Here is a 20,171-nt window from a genome sequence, read left to right on the forward strand (position 1 = left end):
TTTACTCTACCTCCCTCGCAGCACCTTCCTTCGAGACAAACACCTTTTTTTCCCCTCTTTCAGCCAGCCTTTTTGTTTTTCCTGGCAGATTGAGGATCTAGAATGAAAAATCTGTGTAATGTAAGAAGTGCCTTTTCATCAAAGGCTTACAGACAAGCCTTTGAATTAGACGTAGCACATGGTGTCTATTGGAATATCAATCACAGCCTTAATTCTTTCTTACATAGAATCAAAAATGAACACACAAAAATAAGAATGGGTTTTTTTCTAATCATTTCATGCACATCTACAACAGATTGATGTGATGTCTTGTGAAGAAACTGCACACACTTCTATAGATTTTGCATAATATTTTCCTCAAGCAGATGTACGCTCCTCTTTTTTCAGTGTAGCACCCACACGCAGAAAAATAAGTAAAGAATTATGTATAAAGAAAGATTAATGCAAGGTACAGAGAGGTCAAGTCACTTGATTTTTTCCTCTTCACCGGAAATTAATGGATATTAGTCGAGAATGCAGAATTAATTAATTAGTAATGCATGAATCATTTGGTCAGGTCTTATACTACATATTGACATACTTCACTGGACTAGAAATACTGTTAGATAATAAATAATAGATCCGAAGGCAAGCTTGACAAAGTGCTTCATTAAGATAGTCTATTTATAAGTCCCTGGTCTGATATATTTCATTCTTTAGTGTTTCCTCCTAATTTGGTTCCATGAAATGAGTGAAAGTAGAGACTGCAGCATGAATGAAATAACCATTGTCATTTTAATGGTATGATAAATGCATACTAGAGGAACAGTTCTTCTGGTGATTTAAAAAGTATATTCTGCTCCCTCTTTCATAAATGTATGGGTTCAAATAGTTTGAAATAATTTTGGGTTCTTCTGTAACACAAATGTCTTTAATGAATGTGCAGATTTGCCTGACATTTATGCTGCAGCACTCAGGCCAGAGAATCCACCTTGAATGGTATCATTAAATTAAATAGAGGGCAGACTGCAGCAGCCAGTGAGTGACCTTCCACCCCCGACCCTCCCTCCAGCCTTTTATTGCTTCTCAGATGCCTTGTTTTTAGTCTGTGCAGTACAGACACCTTGCTGGGCTCTGAGCTTGTTTGCGCCCGGTGACCAGGCAACAGTTATGTAGCAATGGTTACCAGGACAACACTGTACGTGTCACCTTGTGATTTCATGAGGGATTGATTGACTGAGGTGGGATGAGGAGGAGAAGGGTGGGGAAGGTGAGAAAGACTGCGGCAAGAGAGCATTGATGAGGAGGAAGATGAAGAAAAGAAAAGGCAGGAATTAAAGGGTGTGGATGTTAGGAGTGTTGAGAGGTGTACGCAATGTTTTTTTTCACACCACAAGGCGTGCATAAATGCTGGGTTGTGTAAAATCACAGTGACACACGGTGCCTTGGGTGAGGCCTAGTGTTGTTTCAGGCAAGGATGCATAATGAGAAGTCCCTCGTCAGAGCAGGAAAGCTCGCAGCCACAAACACCGTGCGTGCCTGCCTTCTAACTCTGTAAGAGATATCTCTGGCACGGAGGACCACACATTGAGAGCATGGCTGCTAATTAGTCCAGTTTATTTACATGTGTTGTCGATCTCAAAAATATTTCTTGTTCCTTGAAGTAAATATACAATCATTAGGGTTCGGTTATGCTGAACAGGCAAACAGATCGAAAAACAAAACACAGTGAGTAAAGTTTGGGCACCCTTTGTTAAAACTCATGCAATGCTTAACAGCTTAGAGTGAAAGAAACTATCTGGTTTCCAAAAAAGCAGAATCACTCTTTTATTTCCATTATTAACAGCTTCAGAATTCATAAATAAAAAGAGCCTAAAAGCAGATGCTTGGGTATCATTAGTGGTTAAAAATAAGTAACACCCCTCTTGGCAAGTATCAGTTTGTAAAGGCTTGATTTTGCTTCTGTGAGATTCTTGGCTCATTTTACAACCCCAATTTCCCAATTTTAAAGGTTGTGTAAAATGTGAATATAACAAAATAGATTATTATTACAAAACTGTTAAACCAATATTTCATCCACAACAGAACATAGAAAGCATATAAAAAGTTAAAAGTGAGACATTTTACTATTTCATGAAAAATATTAGCTCATCATTAATTTGATGGTATCAACACATTTGCAGTATGGGGTTTAGCACTATCTTGCTGAACTATCCAAGGCCTTCCCTGAAAAGGACATCAATTCAGCATAAATGGTACCTTTCTATATGTGCAGGTTGTCAATTCCACGGGCACTAATGCACCCCCATACCATCAGAGATGCAGGCTTTTGAACTGAGTGCTGATAGAAAACCAGATGGTTTCTCTTTGGTCTGAAGGACACAACATGAAGAAAGGTTTGCTTTTTTTTTTTATTTATGACTTATTAGCTTATGATTTATTTTTGTGCAGGCATCCTCCGTAGCAAAACAGGGAGTTTGATTCCACTTTCTGAAAACCCTGCAAGTAGTTATTTCTAAATATTCTCTTGGTCAGCGTTGGTAAATATCTTGAGACTCGGGACCTTACAATCACTGACCAAGTTCGTAACCTCGGAGTGTTGATGGACTCAGATCTGACTTTCAGCAGCCACATCAAAGCTGTCACCAAGGCAGCTTTTTACCATCTCAGAAATATCAACAGAATTAAAGGTTTCCTCTCCCAAAAAGACCAGGAGAAACTCATCCATGCATTCATCTCCAGTAGACTCGATTACTGTAACGCTCGTTTAACTGGACTTCCCGAAAAGAGCATTAAACATCTGCAGCTCATCCAGAACGCTGCTGCTAGAGTTTTAACCCGGACTAAGAGATCTGAACACATCACACCAGCTTTAAAATCTTTACACTGGCTTCCAGTCAGTCACAGAATAGATTTTAAAAGCCTGCTGATGGTTTACAAAACCCAGAACGGTTTAGGCCCAAAATACATCTGTGATATGTTCAGAGAATATAAACCCAGCAGAGCTCTTAGATCCAAGGACTCAGGCCAGCTGGTCCAGTCCAGAGTCCAGACTAAACATGGAGAAGCAGCATTTAGCTGTTATGCTGCAAATAAGTGGAACAAACTGCCAGTGGAGATTAAACTTTCACCAAATGTAGACATTTTTAAATCCAGGTTAAAGACATTTCTTTTCTCATGTGTCTATGCATGAAATATCTTTTAACTTATCTAGACTGTTGCCTGATTTTAAATTCATTTAAATGATTTTATTTGTTTCTCTTTATATTATTTGATGTATTTTTAATGCTTCTTGCACTCCCTGCTGCAATGCTTTTATTTTATGTAAAGCACTTTGAACTGTTTGTACATGAAATGTGCTATACAAATAAATTTGATTTGATTTGATTTGATTTGGTCATCAAGACCTCACCGTGATCTCAATACCGTTGAACGGAATTTCTTAAGTGCATTACGAAAGGAGAAAATAGCTACCTGAAAACACTTTGCTGCCTAACAGCCTTGCTCTGCTTTGTGGCAATCAATTATCCTATTTTTTAGGGTGCTAGGCAATGGTTTAGAGGCGACCACGGCTGCTGACTGATAGGAGAAGTTTAAGCAGTCAGAGTACATAAAAACCTTTGAAATTAGTAGGGATGCACCGATACCGATACTGGTATCGATGCATCCCTACTAATACTCGTACTTGTTAAAGTTAACCGAAACCATGAACCGATACCAATTTATTGCATGAAGACCGCGATCAGAGGGTGGTTTGTCATTTTTGTTAAATTTTTTTAGATTGGCGGCTAGGGGAGATGTCGAGCTAATCAGAAACAGTGTGGTTAGGCTAGTGAGACCAAAACATGTCTTCCAATTCATTGAATTCAATTCCATTCATAGAAGTATCGGCATCGGTACTCGGTATCGGCAAGTACTCAGATCCAAGTATCGGCATCGTATCGGCTTGAAAAAAAGTGGTATCGGTGCATCCCTAGAAATTAGTATTGCCTGCCATTTCCTAACATTGATTGTGAACTTGCTTGTGAACAAAAGCTTAAAGTCTGAGACCTGGTTACGAAAGCTCAGTTGGCTTTTGCATGGGGCTTTTTTCTTATTCATTTACTGTAGAATATTGTTTACTTTATAATCTTTCTTGAAATATTGACAATGATGTTTTATCTTTTTAAAACATCCCTTTTTAAGAGAGTGTGTTACTCCCACCACTATTTACATCAACAGAAAGTCTGACAAACGTTTTATATGACACTGTGTGTATGCTTACCAACAGTACCAGTCAAAATGTTTAGTATAAATGCTCATTCCAAATGAATGAGTTGGTGTAAATATTTAATTGTAATGCTTTGTTCTGATTTGAAATTTTCAAAATCCCAGTTTAATAAGTTAAGTATACACTACAAGGAAAAGAGCCTTTTGAGGGTTTACACCCAGTTATTTTCTACCTCTGCATCATTTCATTGATGTCTACATTTCACTGAGCTATAATTAACACCACAGAGAGCTGGATGTTCTCCAGTGTCATCAACACAATTGAAAATGATGGTGTAATAGCTCATAATAATGACTCTTATTAATAGAAAACTGACATTGGGCTGCTACTTGAACTCATATGGAACTATGTGAGAAGCCAGTTTGACTTAACGAGGATAAGCAAACACCCTGGTAACACCCAGGTTCAGCTAACTTTTTAGGGGTTCTGTAATAAATCCAAACAAGAACTCTGAAAAAAAAAAAAAAAAGTTCTAGTCGCTACTAGTTTTAGTATTATTAGCAAAATTTTGGAAGCATACTTTTGCATACTCAAAAGTAGAATATTTTTTTTTAATTAAATAACACATTTAATGGGCAGCATTTTGTAGGAATATCTCCAGTTTGTAACTATCTCCTTGAATATCTGTTAATGGCAGTCTGCTGGTCCCCTGTGGGAAATAAACTGCATGCAGAAGGGAACCAGAGGATATGTTGCATGCACATATAGAGTGCTTTTCCATGAAAAGCAGCAAACAAGCTATGATTTGCAGCAACAGCAGATCATTTCCTCCATGTTAATTTTGACACATTGCACTCAGCAAAATAGACCCTTTTTTCTGAAGCTTGAGCCTCAGCTTGCTTCATTTCTCTTTGGGCTCAAATTAGGGACAGTGGGAACAGAGGATGAGAGAGGATGAGAAAAAGGGAGGAAGCAGGTTTGCTGAGATATGCCGTAGGGTAGAGAGAGAGGGAGGGAAAACAGACATGTAGCCATATTAATAAGCACTGCTGGGAGTAGTGTGGGAGACACAGTGAGAGCAGGCTGGAGGAATCTACTAGATGGCATCTACATACTGGTTAGTAGGTGTTTATTATGCATGTTTACATTCATGCCTGTTCTATCCTATATGTAAGCTTCAAATGCACTAAGCACATGCTGAAAAGTGTCTGATTCAGTCCCCGCCTGATGGCTCCTCTAATGGAGAGGACTTGGCTCGGATTTATTTTAGAACACAGTTGTCTGGAATCTGATAATTGGAAGAGAATTTCAACACATGAATCCCATTGCAAAGATGCTTTATTCATACAAGATTTTAACCAAATGAGGCTCCTCCGTGTAGGCGTGGAGCCATATAAGGTGCTCCACCGTCAATATGATATTGAATAGAAAGCAAATCTTGTGGTTACACCTGATATGAATCACTGCACATATTAATTTAATTGAAAATAAAACTAAGCAAATTGCTTTATTGGCAGAAACTGTTTCTTCTAGTTTCTATCTGTACCTTAAATAAATTCAACATCACATTAGATATTCAAACACTTATTTAATATTGTGTAGGAGATTTTGTTTGTTACAGTTCTTAACTAATACATTATGACTAGACACTTAAAGCTTGCATGCTGTTAGCAAGGAACTTAAGAGCCAAAATTCCTAATATGAAAATGAATCAGACAAACCTCTGATTGACATACAATATGAGTCCGTTTCTTTTAGTTGTTATTGTTATTACACCCTGCTTTCCAGTACTCTGAAACAACCACCAACCTTTTTTTGAGCTACTTGAAAAATTGCATTTCCTTGGTGTATTTCTTGGAGTATGTACTTCGTATTTGATATATGACTGATAAAGCTAGCAAAATGAGATCCACACTGGTTCACAGGTTGGTTGCGTCCATTACAGCAGTGTGATCTCCCTCCCTCTGATCCCAGTTGGCAGAGGAGAGAGCCTTTTAAAGACAGCAACTGTGGAGAGCAGACACTCGATGCCCTGTGCCGGGCATCACCAGCTGGGCTTGGCACAGCATCAACATTATTAGCACCACTGCTGCTATGGTCCATAGAAGCCTTTTTGTGGGTGAGAACAGGCAGAGGGAAAGGATGAATTTAAAAAGAGAATTTATGGCCCTTTTCTTTCTTTACTTTTCCTCCCCCACGTTTTATTGCAGTGTATTGTTCATTGATCATTATCTTAACAATGTAAAGTAAAATAGGGAAAAAGAGAATTCAGCACAACAGAAATAGGTTCAAATGTCAAGACATTGTGAAGCAGATTCCCTGGCAAAATCATCCAATAAGTCATGGACTACCAATCGCATACACATGCAACTCTGATAGTCCTCGACATTAATGCAAGCAGGAACCTTCTGATGTTATATAGGTCAATAAAAGCCTTTGCAATCAGGAACTACAACTATGATCAGATCACTATCATACAATCAGCCCCTGGAGGCTAATGCAGCAGCAGGCAGCAGGAGCTGTGTGTCATGCTCACTCTTGGGCTCAGAGATATAGGCTGAGCCCAAGATACAGGGTGAGATATCTTCAAATATCATATATATATATATATATATATATATATATATATATATATATATATATATATATATATATATATATATATGTATAGGAAACCTGGCTGGAGACTGTTTAAATATGAGGTTGGGCCATAATGTTAAACAGCTGCTTAATCAGATGTAAGTAAAGCAGCATGGTGTTTATTAAAAATGGACTCTGACTATATATATATATATATATATATATATATATATATATATATATATATATATATATATATATATATATATATATATGCATGCACATATATATATGTTCTCCCAAGCAAACTGACAGACTAGCATGTTCAGCAATTTCACTTTGGCACATACATAAATGATGCTGACGGACTGTGCCTTTTACTCATTTACATCTATTTTGTAAATGATGTATTGTTATAAAGTTTATTGATGTGTGGATCAAATTGGCAAGTCAGCTACAGTATCACATTTAATTTATTTATCCATAGATATAAGGATACACTCACTGAAAAACAATATACGTCTACTTCCAATTCTCAAGTAGCCTATGTCTTTAATAATTCCTGTGAATCACCATGCATGCCTGTACAGTATGTTAAAAGCCATTCTCACAAAAATGAGACAACTACACTTGACAGAAACATGCACACGGAAGATAACCTCTTGTGTAACTGCATTGGAAACAAGGATTTCATGTGTTTCATATATTTATAGCTATATATAGAAATAAACATAGATATAAATATATACATATATATGAATATTATATGAATAAGTTCATTATGTTCATAATACATAATGTATCTTGTCATCCAGATTCAGCTGATTTTTGTGTTGATCACACTTTTTTATTGAATTGATTACATCCTCCTGCTTTGGTTTTCTGGACAGACCTCGACAAAATACCCACTGCTTAGCAGTAACTCTGATGTAATTAACACTGACTGTATTGTTTACAGTATGAATTAGGCTGGGACTCCCTCCACACTATTTAACCCCCCTACCTCCCCACTCTTCTGCTGTCTCCTGTTCTCTGGCCACCAGAGCTAACCAGATGGTAGCAAAATTCCTTCAACAGCCCTCCCCTGTAGAGTCCAACTCTAACTTGTATTTGCCACAGCTGAAGCCTTTATTCTTAAGTGATCTACCATTTAATCATAATACTTCCCTTGGCCAGTTTAAAAGGGTTTTGAATGTTGCACATTTTGTACCTCTGGAAATTTTGGAAAAGGATGATGAGCTGAGAGGAGACAAAACCTGTGGAGAGGCCACCGGTGAGCATCTTATAGGAAACCTGGCTGGAGACTGATTAAATATGAGGTTGGACCATCATGTTAAACAGCTACTTAATCAGATGTAGGTAAAGCAGCATGGTGTTAATTAGAATGGACTCTGACTGGACCGTGCTGCCAGCAGCATGCTGTTGCCCGAGGGACCTGGTGGGACAATACTGCTCTGAGGAATGACAGCCTCTGTTGTTAGACTTAATAAAATATTTAGACTCTGCATCGCATTTGATGTTTCTGATGTGCAGTCATAATTTGAGATATTTTTAACCATGCTACAGGGTAGCTTTGTTCCAGAGATAGCAGTGGCAGGTATGTCAGTTGGTTGGTACACCACTTTGTGGTTTGGAGTGAAATATAGGATTTCAAAAACCTGCAGAAACAAACACTCATCACTGGGTGAACTGAAATCACTGTCCTGATCATCTGACAGCCCGTCCAAATTTATTTAATATTTTATGTATTCATATTCCTGTTGGTTACCAAATTAATACTTAAAAAAAACTTTAAAAAACTTAAAACCAGAGAGAGCATAGTAGGGAAAATCTAGTATGCAAGAAATTGTTTCTGACAGTCTAAGCTGTAGTTTGTTTCGAGCAAACAAAGGAGGGACCAGATAGTTATGTGCATATTTGAACTGCTTCGCTCATTTAGCTGTGTCAACCAACTGTTTTCAAAGTTTGATAAAGGTATTAACTGTCTTTCCAATTCTGCTTCTGTTTATAAGAAAGTTCAAACACAATTTGTTGACATTAAAGGATAAAAAAAACTATGAGGCTACATCGATGATAGAAGTTATGCTTCAAACAAGAAGATCATTTAGACAATGATAAAAGAGCATTGTAAGGTCAAAATGGAGGTTTTCTCAACAAGAATGCCTCTGTCAGAGTTTGATAAGGGCACCTTAATACTGTTGCAGCAGTACTAAATCAATGTATATGGACGTACATCAAACAGATTTCTCTCACCGATCTCAGAGGATCTTCTCTTTTAAAGCAAAACCTTGGCAGTGTAGTCCTTTATCCCTCTTTAAAGTGTTCTTAAATCTACAATGAAGCCATGAATGTACTTTCCCATAAATCCAGCCACCATCAATGAATCTGTTGCCGTGGGGTTCTTGCTGAAAGAAACCAGTCTTACTTGACAAAATCCTTACTTTTTTTTAAATGCAGCCGGCCTACTCTGTTGCCTCAGCATGTGGAAATTCAATGTGAGAAAGGGATTAAACCTTTTAATACACAAAAGAAAAAGTGGAGAAGTAACATTGACAGCACTGGCAAAGCCTGCCATATATCCACACTCAGAGGCATGCTCACATACACGGCTCAGTGATATACTGTAGAGAGCAGCAGGGGAGGGCAGAAGGTCGACAAAGGGGATGAAAGGGGATGAAAGAGATGGGAGTGAAGGGAGGAGGAACTAGAAAAACATATTCAGTCAAAAGGAAAGAGAAGGATAGACAGAGTGGAAAAGTCGTGGACAGTGAGAGAGATGGCAGTATGCTGACCTGCAATCACTTGAGGGGCTTTTTTCTCACCATAATGATCTGACACTGTCTGTTCTCCCTTTTCCATGAGGAGACCTGAAACAGCCATAATATGCCCCATAAATCACATATGTCGCATTTTAGTGTTTTTCAACTCTCATTTCCAAAATTGTCCTGCTAGGACCGAACATTTACACAGTTGTCAATGCAGTGACTCAGTTCCGTCACCCTCTTAAGGCACATCAGTGACAGAAACACAACGCTCTTTTAGGCATCAAAAGCAAAAAGAAAATATCATACAAATCGGCATGAATATCTTTATATTTATCAAAGTTTTCACAATACAGAAAAAGGTAAACTTCAATCAAATCAATACTTTTGTAACCATTAGTTTTTGAACCGTTTAATATCTTGTTTTTATGTTTGGTGAAGCACACTTGATTATAGTGTATCCCATTAACTCGTGGAGGTTAAAAAATAGAAAAAAGGGGTCTGCCATCTTGTCCACATTGCATCGGAATTTAATGCTAAAAATGAGTATACTGTATGTTTCCAGTGAAATGTAAAGTTACTTTCAACCATTTGTTTAAATAAAGAAATTTCTCTTAATTTACCCGAAAAAGTTAAGTTATTATTGCTATAATTATTATTATTATGATTAGTATTAGCAGTAATAGTACTAGTAGTACTAGTAGTAGTAGTAGTAGGAGGAGGAGGAGGAGGAGGAGGAGGAGGAGGAGGAGGAGGAGGAGGAGGAGGAGGAGGAGGAGGAGTAATAGCAGTAGTAGTAGTAGTAGGAGTAGTAGTAGTAGGAGGAGTAGTAGTAGTTTTGCAGCATTCTTCTTTACACAATCAGCTCTAGGAGCTCAAGAGCTGTCCCCAGCACAGAGCCAGCTTTTTCTTTATCGGTTTCATAAATATCTTTGAGTCATGGGCTCTGGTGCTGCTGCTTCAACAGATGGCTGCAAAGCAGATTGCACTCTACACCACAGACTTGAAGAAAATACGCAACATATTGCTGCAAACAGTGAAGGACTTGAGCTTCCTCAAGAAGTAGAGTCTGCTCTGTTTCTTCTTTTTGACAGCCTCAGTGCTGCATTTTCAGGTCAGACAGTTGTCCAGGTTAACACTCAGGTATCTGTTGTCCTCCACCAACCTAGAATGAAAATGTTGTTTGGCTTATTTCTGATCCTCCCAAAATCTGCTGAAACCTTTTTTTTCTTAATTGTAAGACAAACTGTACTGTTTGCTGTATATATATCACGTGGAAGAAGCCATCTTGGCATCACCCTTTGGTTTGCTAATTACTGCTTTCAGGACTCAAGTTTGGCATCTGGTGATGGCTATTTCGATTGTTTGAGCTCGAGGTAACCATACCTGTATTTGAAACATCAGCTAACTCATTACATAGTCAACTATGTAAAGCTGAACTAAATTAGATTGTATCAAACTTTAGTTTAATTGTGTAAATTGATTTGAATTGCCATTTTGTAGTGCTTTGAAAAAGTTTTGCCCATTATATCACATTCTGTTGTTACATGGATCAATAAATGTAGTTCACAAGAGCTGGTCATTATGTCAATCAATACTTCCCATCATGCATTGTGATCTGTTTTGTTGTTGTTGCTAACACTGCAGGTTAGGCAGTGGGGTTAAATGTTTCTTAATGAGATTTTACCTGATGGCCATTATAGTCCTCAGATCGTTTAACCATGTAGTCCCTAATCTCCATCTTTTCCAAAGCAGCAGAATAATTATTTTTTTAAAAAGGCCTACTGCAACCATATTTGGGACTTTAGTTGCTCAGTCTAACCTTTAGATATGGAAGCCATGACAATAATAAAGCTTCATCTGCAGCAAGAATTAAATATTTTTTTCCGAATGTTTTTTATTTAGAATATTGAATAATTTCTGTGATATTATGGTTATAGTTGTAGTCCCCATTATGCTATTGTAGATGGATACAGTACAGCCTAAGTTGTTTTGTGTGTGTTTGGTTTTTTGGGGATTTTTTTGTAAATCAACTTCCTTGGAAATACATTTGGGTCATAAAACATATTTTTCAATAACATATAGCACATATCCCTCATAGCAATGTTGTGGTGCCCATGGCCTCAGACATGATACAGTTTGGTCATGCGACAGAAATAATATCCTAGGTAGCAATAATGCAAGAGCGATACCTTCAAGTAATGTTTGAAATCAATTTACAGCTTTTGGATCACTCGCTAAGTGAGTCTGTTATGCAGCAAAGACTATATAATGGCTGTGTGAGATGGGTAATCTGGACAAGAAAAGGGAGCTCTAAATTATTGGGTAACTGTATCTTGGTTGGTTATTAGATTCATACATAATTCATAATTCATAAAAGTATGATTTTAATTGGGATGCTAAAACTCTTCCCTGAACACTCTGGGAATTAGACACTCCGTGTCAACTTTTGTGGAGCATTTTACACACCCTACTTAAAGGAGATTAATTTCCATGTTAGGTGCATTTAAACTGAAAGCCATTATGAGAAAATAAACATTTACTTAGAAAAAGAGAAGGAAATCAGAATCCCTTGAGGGTCTATTTGTCCCTAAACCGAAGAAAAAGCCAGAATTTCACTGGACCAAAAAACTGAATTAAAAAGCTGATGAACAACAAGACTTTCTGATGGAAACATATCCTGTGCATTGGACTGGAGTTCGCCAGTGAACAAACCTTCTGTTACTTCTCAGCAGCTTGGCAATTACTCCCACAGACTCCCATCATGTCCATCAAGCCAGTGACGCCCCCAAACTAATCTCTCTTTGATGCATAATATCTTAATTATGGAATTATCTGTAACAGACCACCAGGACACTGAAGTGTTGATGTGTCTCTCTCCCAGAGACCGAGTTGCTCAAAGTTGAATGTGGGTTTCTCTCTTGTGCTCCAACAGGACGTTTTGAATTATTGAAAAATAGATAAACAAATATATGAATAAGATTCAAATAATCTGAAGAAAGGACCTTATCAAATTAAATACCAGTGTGTGAAAGAAAGATATTTAATATGTATTTTCTGGACGAAATTGACACCTTTTAAATGAGAATCCATTGAAGCCAAAGATGTTTTGGAGACATTGAGCCTTATTGGTAAGTCACTCCCAAACTGGCTTCCCTTTTTCTAAGCAGATGGCAACATTGCGTCTTTTATACGGTGTATGTTTTGCTTCAGTGTCTGCTGTGTCTGAGTAATCCTAGAATTGCTCAAAGACGTTGAGATCAGGGATCTGTAGGACCCATACTATCTGTTTCCGGACTTGTCGCAGCTGAAGATAGCGCAGTTATTTACGACTTTGGCTGTAGGTTTGGTGTTGTCATGCTGCATGAATAAGGGACCAATCAGACATCTCCCTGATGGTATTTCATTATTGCAGATAATAACTTAACAACTGGCTCCAATTTTGTATGGAACAGATGGACAAAAGGGTTGTATTGATCTTCGAGCTCTCATTAAGCAAATAAGAATCAAGAACATAAATTTATTTCTCTAAATTGTTTTTGTAAGTCATGACTGTTCATACCATGTATAAAGTATTGTGCAATTAAAGTTCACTTTCTTTCCTACACTGGGTGGAATACAGCACCAATAATGTCCAGTTAATTAGAATCAGAATGTCATATGATGCAAATATAGTTTGCATTAAACGATGCTTTAAATTTTAAGTTATAGAAAAATTATCTTTTTTTCTAATCTAATACTTGCACCGACTGCTCAGTAAAGCAGCACAGCTACGCATAAAGTATGAAATGAAATGAATAATTACCTCCCTCTTCAATCAAATCATCAAACCCCATGGGTCTGTCTGTGATCTGAGGGCAGAGTGACTTCACCTCCAAGAAAACAAAGAGCTTCCATATCTCCCGCTGACATTGTGACTCTTGATGCTGGTGGCAATGCTGGCGGGGTGTGTTTTTGTCAGAGTGCATATCTCTGCATGGTAGCGCGTGTGGTTGTTGCTCTGTGCCTTGGAGCTGCAGCCCAGTGATGCATGGTGAATAACAGGTCCAAGCTAATCTAATTCAGATTATTCATATGTATACAATATGCATAAATAGTGGAGTTCCAGTGCACATAAGCAGACACAGAACATGTCCATTACAGGTGGGGTAGTTGTGTGGGTTTGTGTATGTTTATAGGAAATCCAGGAAGGGGACAGCTGTCTGGGAGGAGGCGAGAAGAGAAAGAGAGATGTTGTTTTTTAGCGTGCTACATTACCATGTTGAATTATGCACAGGTGAAGAGCTGGTATGAATACTTATGCAGCAAAAATGAATATATTTATATAAACACACACATACCCACAACAGCTTGCTTCAGGGGAGTGAGGTTCACCTCTTCCAAATGAGGAAACAGCATGCAATGGCAACAAATGAGGCATACCAGTGGGAAGCTTGCAAGCTAGTGTTTGTCACAATGTCTGATTGCGATCATGTTTTAAATGTGTGCGGTACACACATGTCTTGCTAATTGGCTTCTGCATGTGTGTGTTGGTATTTGCATACTCAAGTATAATGTTTTTGAGGGACAAGATGCAAAGTTGAACAAAGGCATCAAGGCATGGAAAGATATGAGTTGTCAGAAGGAAAAAATGTTTTCTAGACTTGTATGTTTGCAGATGCAAAAGAGGACTGTGGGATTTCATGTCAGTGTGTAAAGGTAGGGAGACAAAGGACAAGGAAACAAGGGTTTTGGGCATTCTCTCTAAAACCCTTTTTCCATTTCTGTTTCAGTTTCCCAAAGGTACAAAATTTATTCCACTTAAAGCACTTAAAACACCCCACAGGACTTTTGCTTGGCTCTGCAATAAATATCAAGATCGCTCTTGGATTGTTTTTATATTAAATGCAATCTGCCAGAACCATGATCTATCATTTCATATTTCTTCCCCTTTGGTTTTCCTACCACTTGAAGCCAGCCTCTTTTTGTTCCCATCATATAGGGATTTTCAGCAATTGTTCTGCTTCCATGTAGGAAGAAGATCTTTGCCTTATAAATCATTTGAACCAGGCAATATTAGATTTATCACAGCTATGTAAAAGTAAAGATGGGAGAAATATTTCCAGAATGGTTAAGTGGGAAGAGAATATAACAGAATAATATAAATCAGTCACACAAAGAGGCTGATAGAGGAATCAGTGGATTATTTTTCTGTCAGTGTGCAAACATAACAGCTTGCAGATCTGTGTCTATACTGTGCCCCATCCAATATCCTGTTCTCAAATAAACTCATGGGTCTGATCAATGTTTATGTGACCATAAACAAAGTCCTGTCTCTAACATTGGCCAGATAAAACCTCTTTATACCGCTGCTAACAAACTGTTGTTGTAGGGGATTATAAGGCATTTTCAAAACACTGTGAAAAAGGATACGTACACATGAATCATCGTAAAGCACTCTGTTATTTACATCACCAACCTGGGCTGCATTCTCTCTGTGTTTTTGTACTTTGAAGTTTGCCGTTCAAAGAAATAACACTGAAATGTGTATTCTAGAAATGTGTTTATTGTTGTTGATATTTTACTACAACAATCTATCAAATGACGTGAAAACAAAGTGGCATAGTAATATGGAGTTCTGTTTGACAAAAAAAAGGTTTACAGCAAGTTTCAGCTCTGTGTTCAGCTGTTCAGTGTGCAATTGTACTGTTTTGATTCAATCTGCTTTCATGGTATCATTCTGGCTGCTGTATTTCTGCAAAGAAATTCACAAGTGTCCAACATCCAAATGACAGCTGCCAAACAAGTGCAAATCCCACAACCCCCCTTTCAAAAGAGAAAAAACAAAAGCCATGATTATTGACTTCAGGGGGACCAAAACAAACCACCACAATTCGCTTATCATCTGTGGCTTTCATGTTGAGAGTTAAACGCACCAAGTTCCCAGGATTTCATCTGGCTGATGGCTTGACCTCCAGCGATAACACGACAGCTGTCGTCAAGAAGCCCCAGCAGCACCTCCATCTTTTCTGTAGATTCAAGAGGCAGTCCTCTCCACTACAACCATGAATGTCTTTTATCGTGGCATCACTAAAAGTATCCTCACATAGTGCTTAATTTCCTGTTTCAGGAACAGCAGAGGAGAGAAAGTGGTAGAAGACAGTTGTGAGAACAGCAAAGAAGATCATTGGTAAACGCTACTGTCATCTCTGGGTGACATCTATAGCTAGAGGGGCACCCATAGAGAAGACAGCCTAATAAGTGACCCTTCTCATCTTTCTCACAGTCTCTTCTTTCTCATGTCATCAAAAGAAGGTACAGGAGCATCTGCTCAGGAGCTATATATCCAAAAAAGAGTTGTTGTCCGTCGGCAACCAGACTGAAGAACATGCACAGTTGCTGTGCATATTGTTGTAGCTTTGTCTGAATACTGCTTATTTAAGATTTTTATTCGGCATTTATTTATTTTTTCATTTGTTGTATTTTATTTAATTTCTTTGATTTTTCTTTCTTTTTTTGCACTGAAAGGCTTTTTAATTTGTTCAGTTTTTTAGTTTTTAAGGCAAAACAACATTTGATTTTTATGTGACTGCATAGCAATGACAAATCTGGAATCTGGACAATGTAGTGCCAACTACTAGAAGTGTATAAAGCAACTATTTCCTCCAAGAATTGTTTAATCATCTTGAATTTTTATACTACACTAATTAGCCAGGAGATTAAAACTGCCTTTCCACCTGTGTAGCAGCTCTGGCCCTCTTGGGGTAAGGATCTAGGACCTCTTGTGGTGTCCTTTACTAACTTTGGGTCCTGTGGGTTACAGTGCGGGGCCAGTGTGAATCAGGTTTATTTCAGTTCATCCTGTAGATAATTTATCAGAGTGTAATCTGAGGAGTAAATGCCTTTGCACCAATGTTTAGGTGGATGGTGTCGTAACCAGATGATCACTAACGTCGGGTGATTTTCACCAATGCGATGCACATGTCCCAGGAACAGGTGGACCAGGAACAAGTTCCCAGCTGCATTATTAGGAATTTGGTGTCAAGCAACTTTAAACATGCTGTGGTTCAACCCCTTGCTGACCTAGACCCTTCTGTTTTGTCTAATTTTAGGCCCATCTCTAAGTTACTGTATAAAATCTTGAAAAAAAATTCCCTACACCCAACTGAAGGCATTCCTGGATGAACTTAAAATTCTGGAAGTGTTCCAGTCCACATTTAAGACCACAACACAGCACTGAATCTGCATTTTAAGGGTTTATAATGGTATATTTTTAGCTATGGATTCTGGGGACTATGGGCTACTTGTGCTCTTGGGTTTAACAGCTGATTTTGACACAGTGGACCATGCCATTCTCCTCTCCCAGCTGGAGCAATATGTGGGCATCCGCAATGGATCAGGTCCTATTTCTCTAACAGGAGTTTCTGTGTCAAGATTCATGATATTACCTCTTCCTATGCTGCCCTCCCCTGAGGAGTGCCACAAGGCTCCATTCTTGGACCTTTCATCTTTTCTCTCTACTTGCTCTACTCCTATTTTGAGTAAGCACGGCATCTCGTTTCACTTCTGTACAGACAACTGTCAAGTCTATTTTCCTTTTAAATGCGATGGTCTATGTTCCGTTCAGCCTCTCCTTGATTGTCCTAGCGACAGCAGGGGATGGATAGCACTGAATTTTTTCTCAATTTCAATTAAAAAAAAGACTGAGGTCATGGTGTTTAAATCCAGTGGTTCCAGTTGCACCCCCTCCATTGAGCTCGCCTCTCTGGCCCCACATGAAAAATCCAGCATCACAAATTCAGATGTGAAAATGGACCCCAGCCTAAAACTTGGTGCACACATCAATGCCGTGGTTAAATCCTGCTTTTTTTTCAGCTGAGGCAGCTGTCTAAAATCAAGTCCCTCCTGTCTAGACGCCACCTAGAGACAGTGATTCGTGCTTTTATTACCTCACGCCTGGATTATTGTAACTCGCTTTTCATTGGAATTAGCCAGGCTTCCCTGTCACGCAGCTGGTACAAAACGCTGCTGCACCATTTTTAACTGATACAGGCAAACAAGAGCACATCAATCCAGTTTTTGCGCCTCTTCACTGGCCATTTCTGAATCCATCCAATTTTTCTTTATATTTCTGAGCTGCTTCCCCCTTACATGCCATCATGCGCTCTCAGATCAGCTGACTAGATGCTTTTAACAGTATCTAAAACATTTTATAAATCAAGAGGAGACAGACCCTTCTCAGCTGCGGTTCCCAAAATGTGGAACCAGCTGCCACTGCAGGTCAGACAAGCTCTTTCTCCTGCTGTTTTTAAAACTTGTTTAAAAATCTAATTTAACCCTCTGGCCTTTAACCCATTGTGAGTTGTTGTCTGTGATTTTAATCTAACTTTTTCTGTGTGCACTTTTTACAGCTCCTGTGTGTTCATTTAATTCAACTTTATTTTATTTTATTATTTTCTAATTTTTCTATCTTATCTCTAGCTGAATTTCAATTCCTGTTTTAGGTTGTTTTTTTTTCTCATGCTTTTATTGTGCAATGCCACTGAGTAGCAAAAAAAGGAAAAAGAAAAATAATTTTTTTCTGTTTTTGTACATTTAAAAAACATCAAAGCAAACTAAATATGCCCTCTTGTTCTCAGCGCATAATTATGCAAATTTCCTTGAAACTATTAACATCTTATAATGAAATAGCAAATGTTTTTATGGCAACAAAATGAGAACGTGTCACCATGAGACAGTTTAGTTTTGTGAAGTTGCAAAGTGCCACAAAGTTCTAGAATAAACTATTTCATGGAGGTACTCTTCGAGAAAAAAACAGAACAATACAGTTAGTAAGAGAGTAAAAGTGCAAGTTTGGCTGTTAAGCTTTCGTAAAGTGAATGTTCAGCTTGCTCACATATCAAGGCTGTGCTAAAAACAATCCAGCTGGATTTTACACTTGGATGTATTTCAGCAATAAAAGCAACCTAAAAATAAACTTCCAAGCTGAAGTTTTCAGACTGTATCTGTTTTTCGTAAACAAGTTGTCAGATTCCTATTCCCAGAGGTTTAACAGAATATATTTAAAGCCAATTTACTGAAACTTCAGTGCAGACAGTAGTTTGTAGATGTAAGAATCGCAATGTGATATTGATTCATTTTGAAAGAAATACGTCAAAGCTGGTGGAGGAGAGCTGAGAGGTCACATCAAGAACTGAAATGAAGAGGCATCTACGAAGAGTATTCTGACAAATGGTTCAAGGGGAGATTTTATTTGAATTGCATGAATGTACAATGGCACAGCCAAACAAAAGAAAAAGGTAGATTTGTTGAATAAATTAATTTAAAGGGGATCATTTATTCTTGTAAATGGAAAGGGAACATTATTTTCATTAACTTGCCCCAACTGATATTGCCCTACCCTTTTCAAATACACCAAAAAATCTGCATGTCTTTGAATTTGGAAGCTGGTCACGTGTAAAATTCTCTCTATTCAAGAAACAGATTATTGGAATGACACACACTGACATACTGTTGGCACTGGAGGAGCAGATATAGCACGAGCTGTTCCCTTTCCCAGGAAAGCAGAAAGGATAAAAGAGTGGAGAGATGCCTCCCATTCTCTGATCTGCTACTGCCTTTGACATTAGCAGCCACCGACTATGAAAACACAGGAGAACGGGGGACAGGCTAAAAACAGACCTTGCCATCACTGTAACCACACACAAGCTCTATCCCTTCCTTTCTATTCTCAATTTCCTCTTCCCTCCCTGATGAATATAAGATTTATTTCTGTAATCGGCCTGTCAACACTAATAAGGCTTGAAAAAAATTGCACATAGTGCATACTTTTGCTCCTGCCACCCCTCTGTACATCCCTTTTTCTTCCACATTGATGAAATGGATGCCTCGGTGCACCTATGGAGAGAACATAGGGATCCAATATAAGGTGTGCAGGAGCCTTGCTCATTCTCTCTGGCGGCAAGGACACCCACTAAATTTCTATACTGAAGCTACAAATACTCTGTGGTCATTTTTCATACTCTTTTGCAAGTCAGTCATCCAGGACTTGTCAAATAAGATCACCACAGTGTATTTCAGCTGGTGTGGGACCATGTAAATGGGATCGGAGCTGAGCTGTAATGTGTTGACCTGGGTAAATGCAGTCTCTCAAACAGTTTGGACAGACAGCATGAAACACATTCATGTGTGCCCACTGAAGCAATCAAGATAAATCTCAGCATGCCAGAGTGATAAATTCAAGCTTGAGCATTTACTCCCTTTGATGACTTATTTCTGAGTTATGGAGATAGTTAGCATGGACATGTTTTAATGCAACTCACCACGTATCCCAGCCTCTCATTGTGCTTTGTACTAGCATGTTGAGTGGACCAGTCAGAGTTGTTCCGTCTCCACTGGTGCCTGTTTTGCACTCCCTCTTTCTGGAGAACAGGCACACCCATCAGGAACCATTAGTCTTCACACTGACAGGCCAGCCATCCACTGAGAAACTGTCTCTGGCAGAGCTTTCTGATTGCCTCAGACGTTTCTTGGATATTTTTACTAACAAGCTGAGACGGCATGCCATTTGTGCTGGGCATTTGCTTCTGGCAATACTCCTCATTCAGATTCTCTAAAAGTACAGCTAGACACTCAAGACATTAATGGTTTCTTATTTTTCT

General features: G+C 38.4%; 1 protein-coding gene across 2 annotated transcripts in view; it reads left to right on the forward strand.

Annotated features, from left to right (window-relative positions):
- Positions 1 to 20,171, forward strand: part of LOC142374729 (glutamate receptor ionotropic, kainate 2-like) — a 69,429-nt gene that overhangs the window by 26,335 nt on the left and 22,923 nt on the right. The window lies entirely within an intron of this gene.

The sequence above is a fragment of the Odontesthes bonariensis genome, chromosome 24 (assembly GCF_027942865.1).
Source record: "Odontesthes bonariensis isolate fOdoBon6 chromosome 24, fOdoBon6.hap1, whole genome shotgun sequence".
Lineage (NCBI taxonomy): Eukaryota > Metazoa > Chordata > Actinopteri > Atheriniformes > Atherinopsidae > Odontesthes > Odontesthes bonariensis.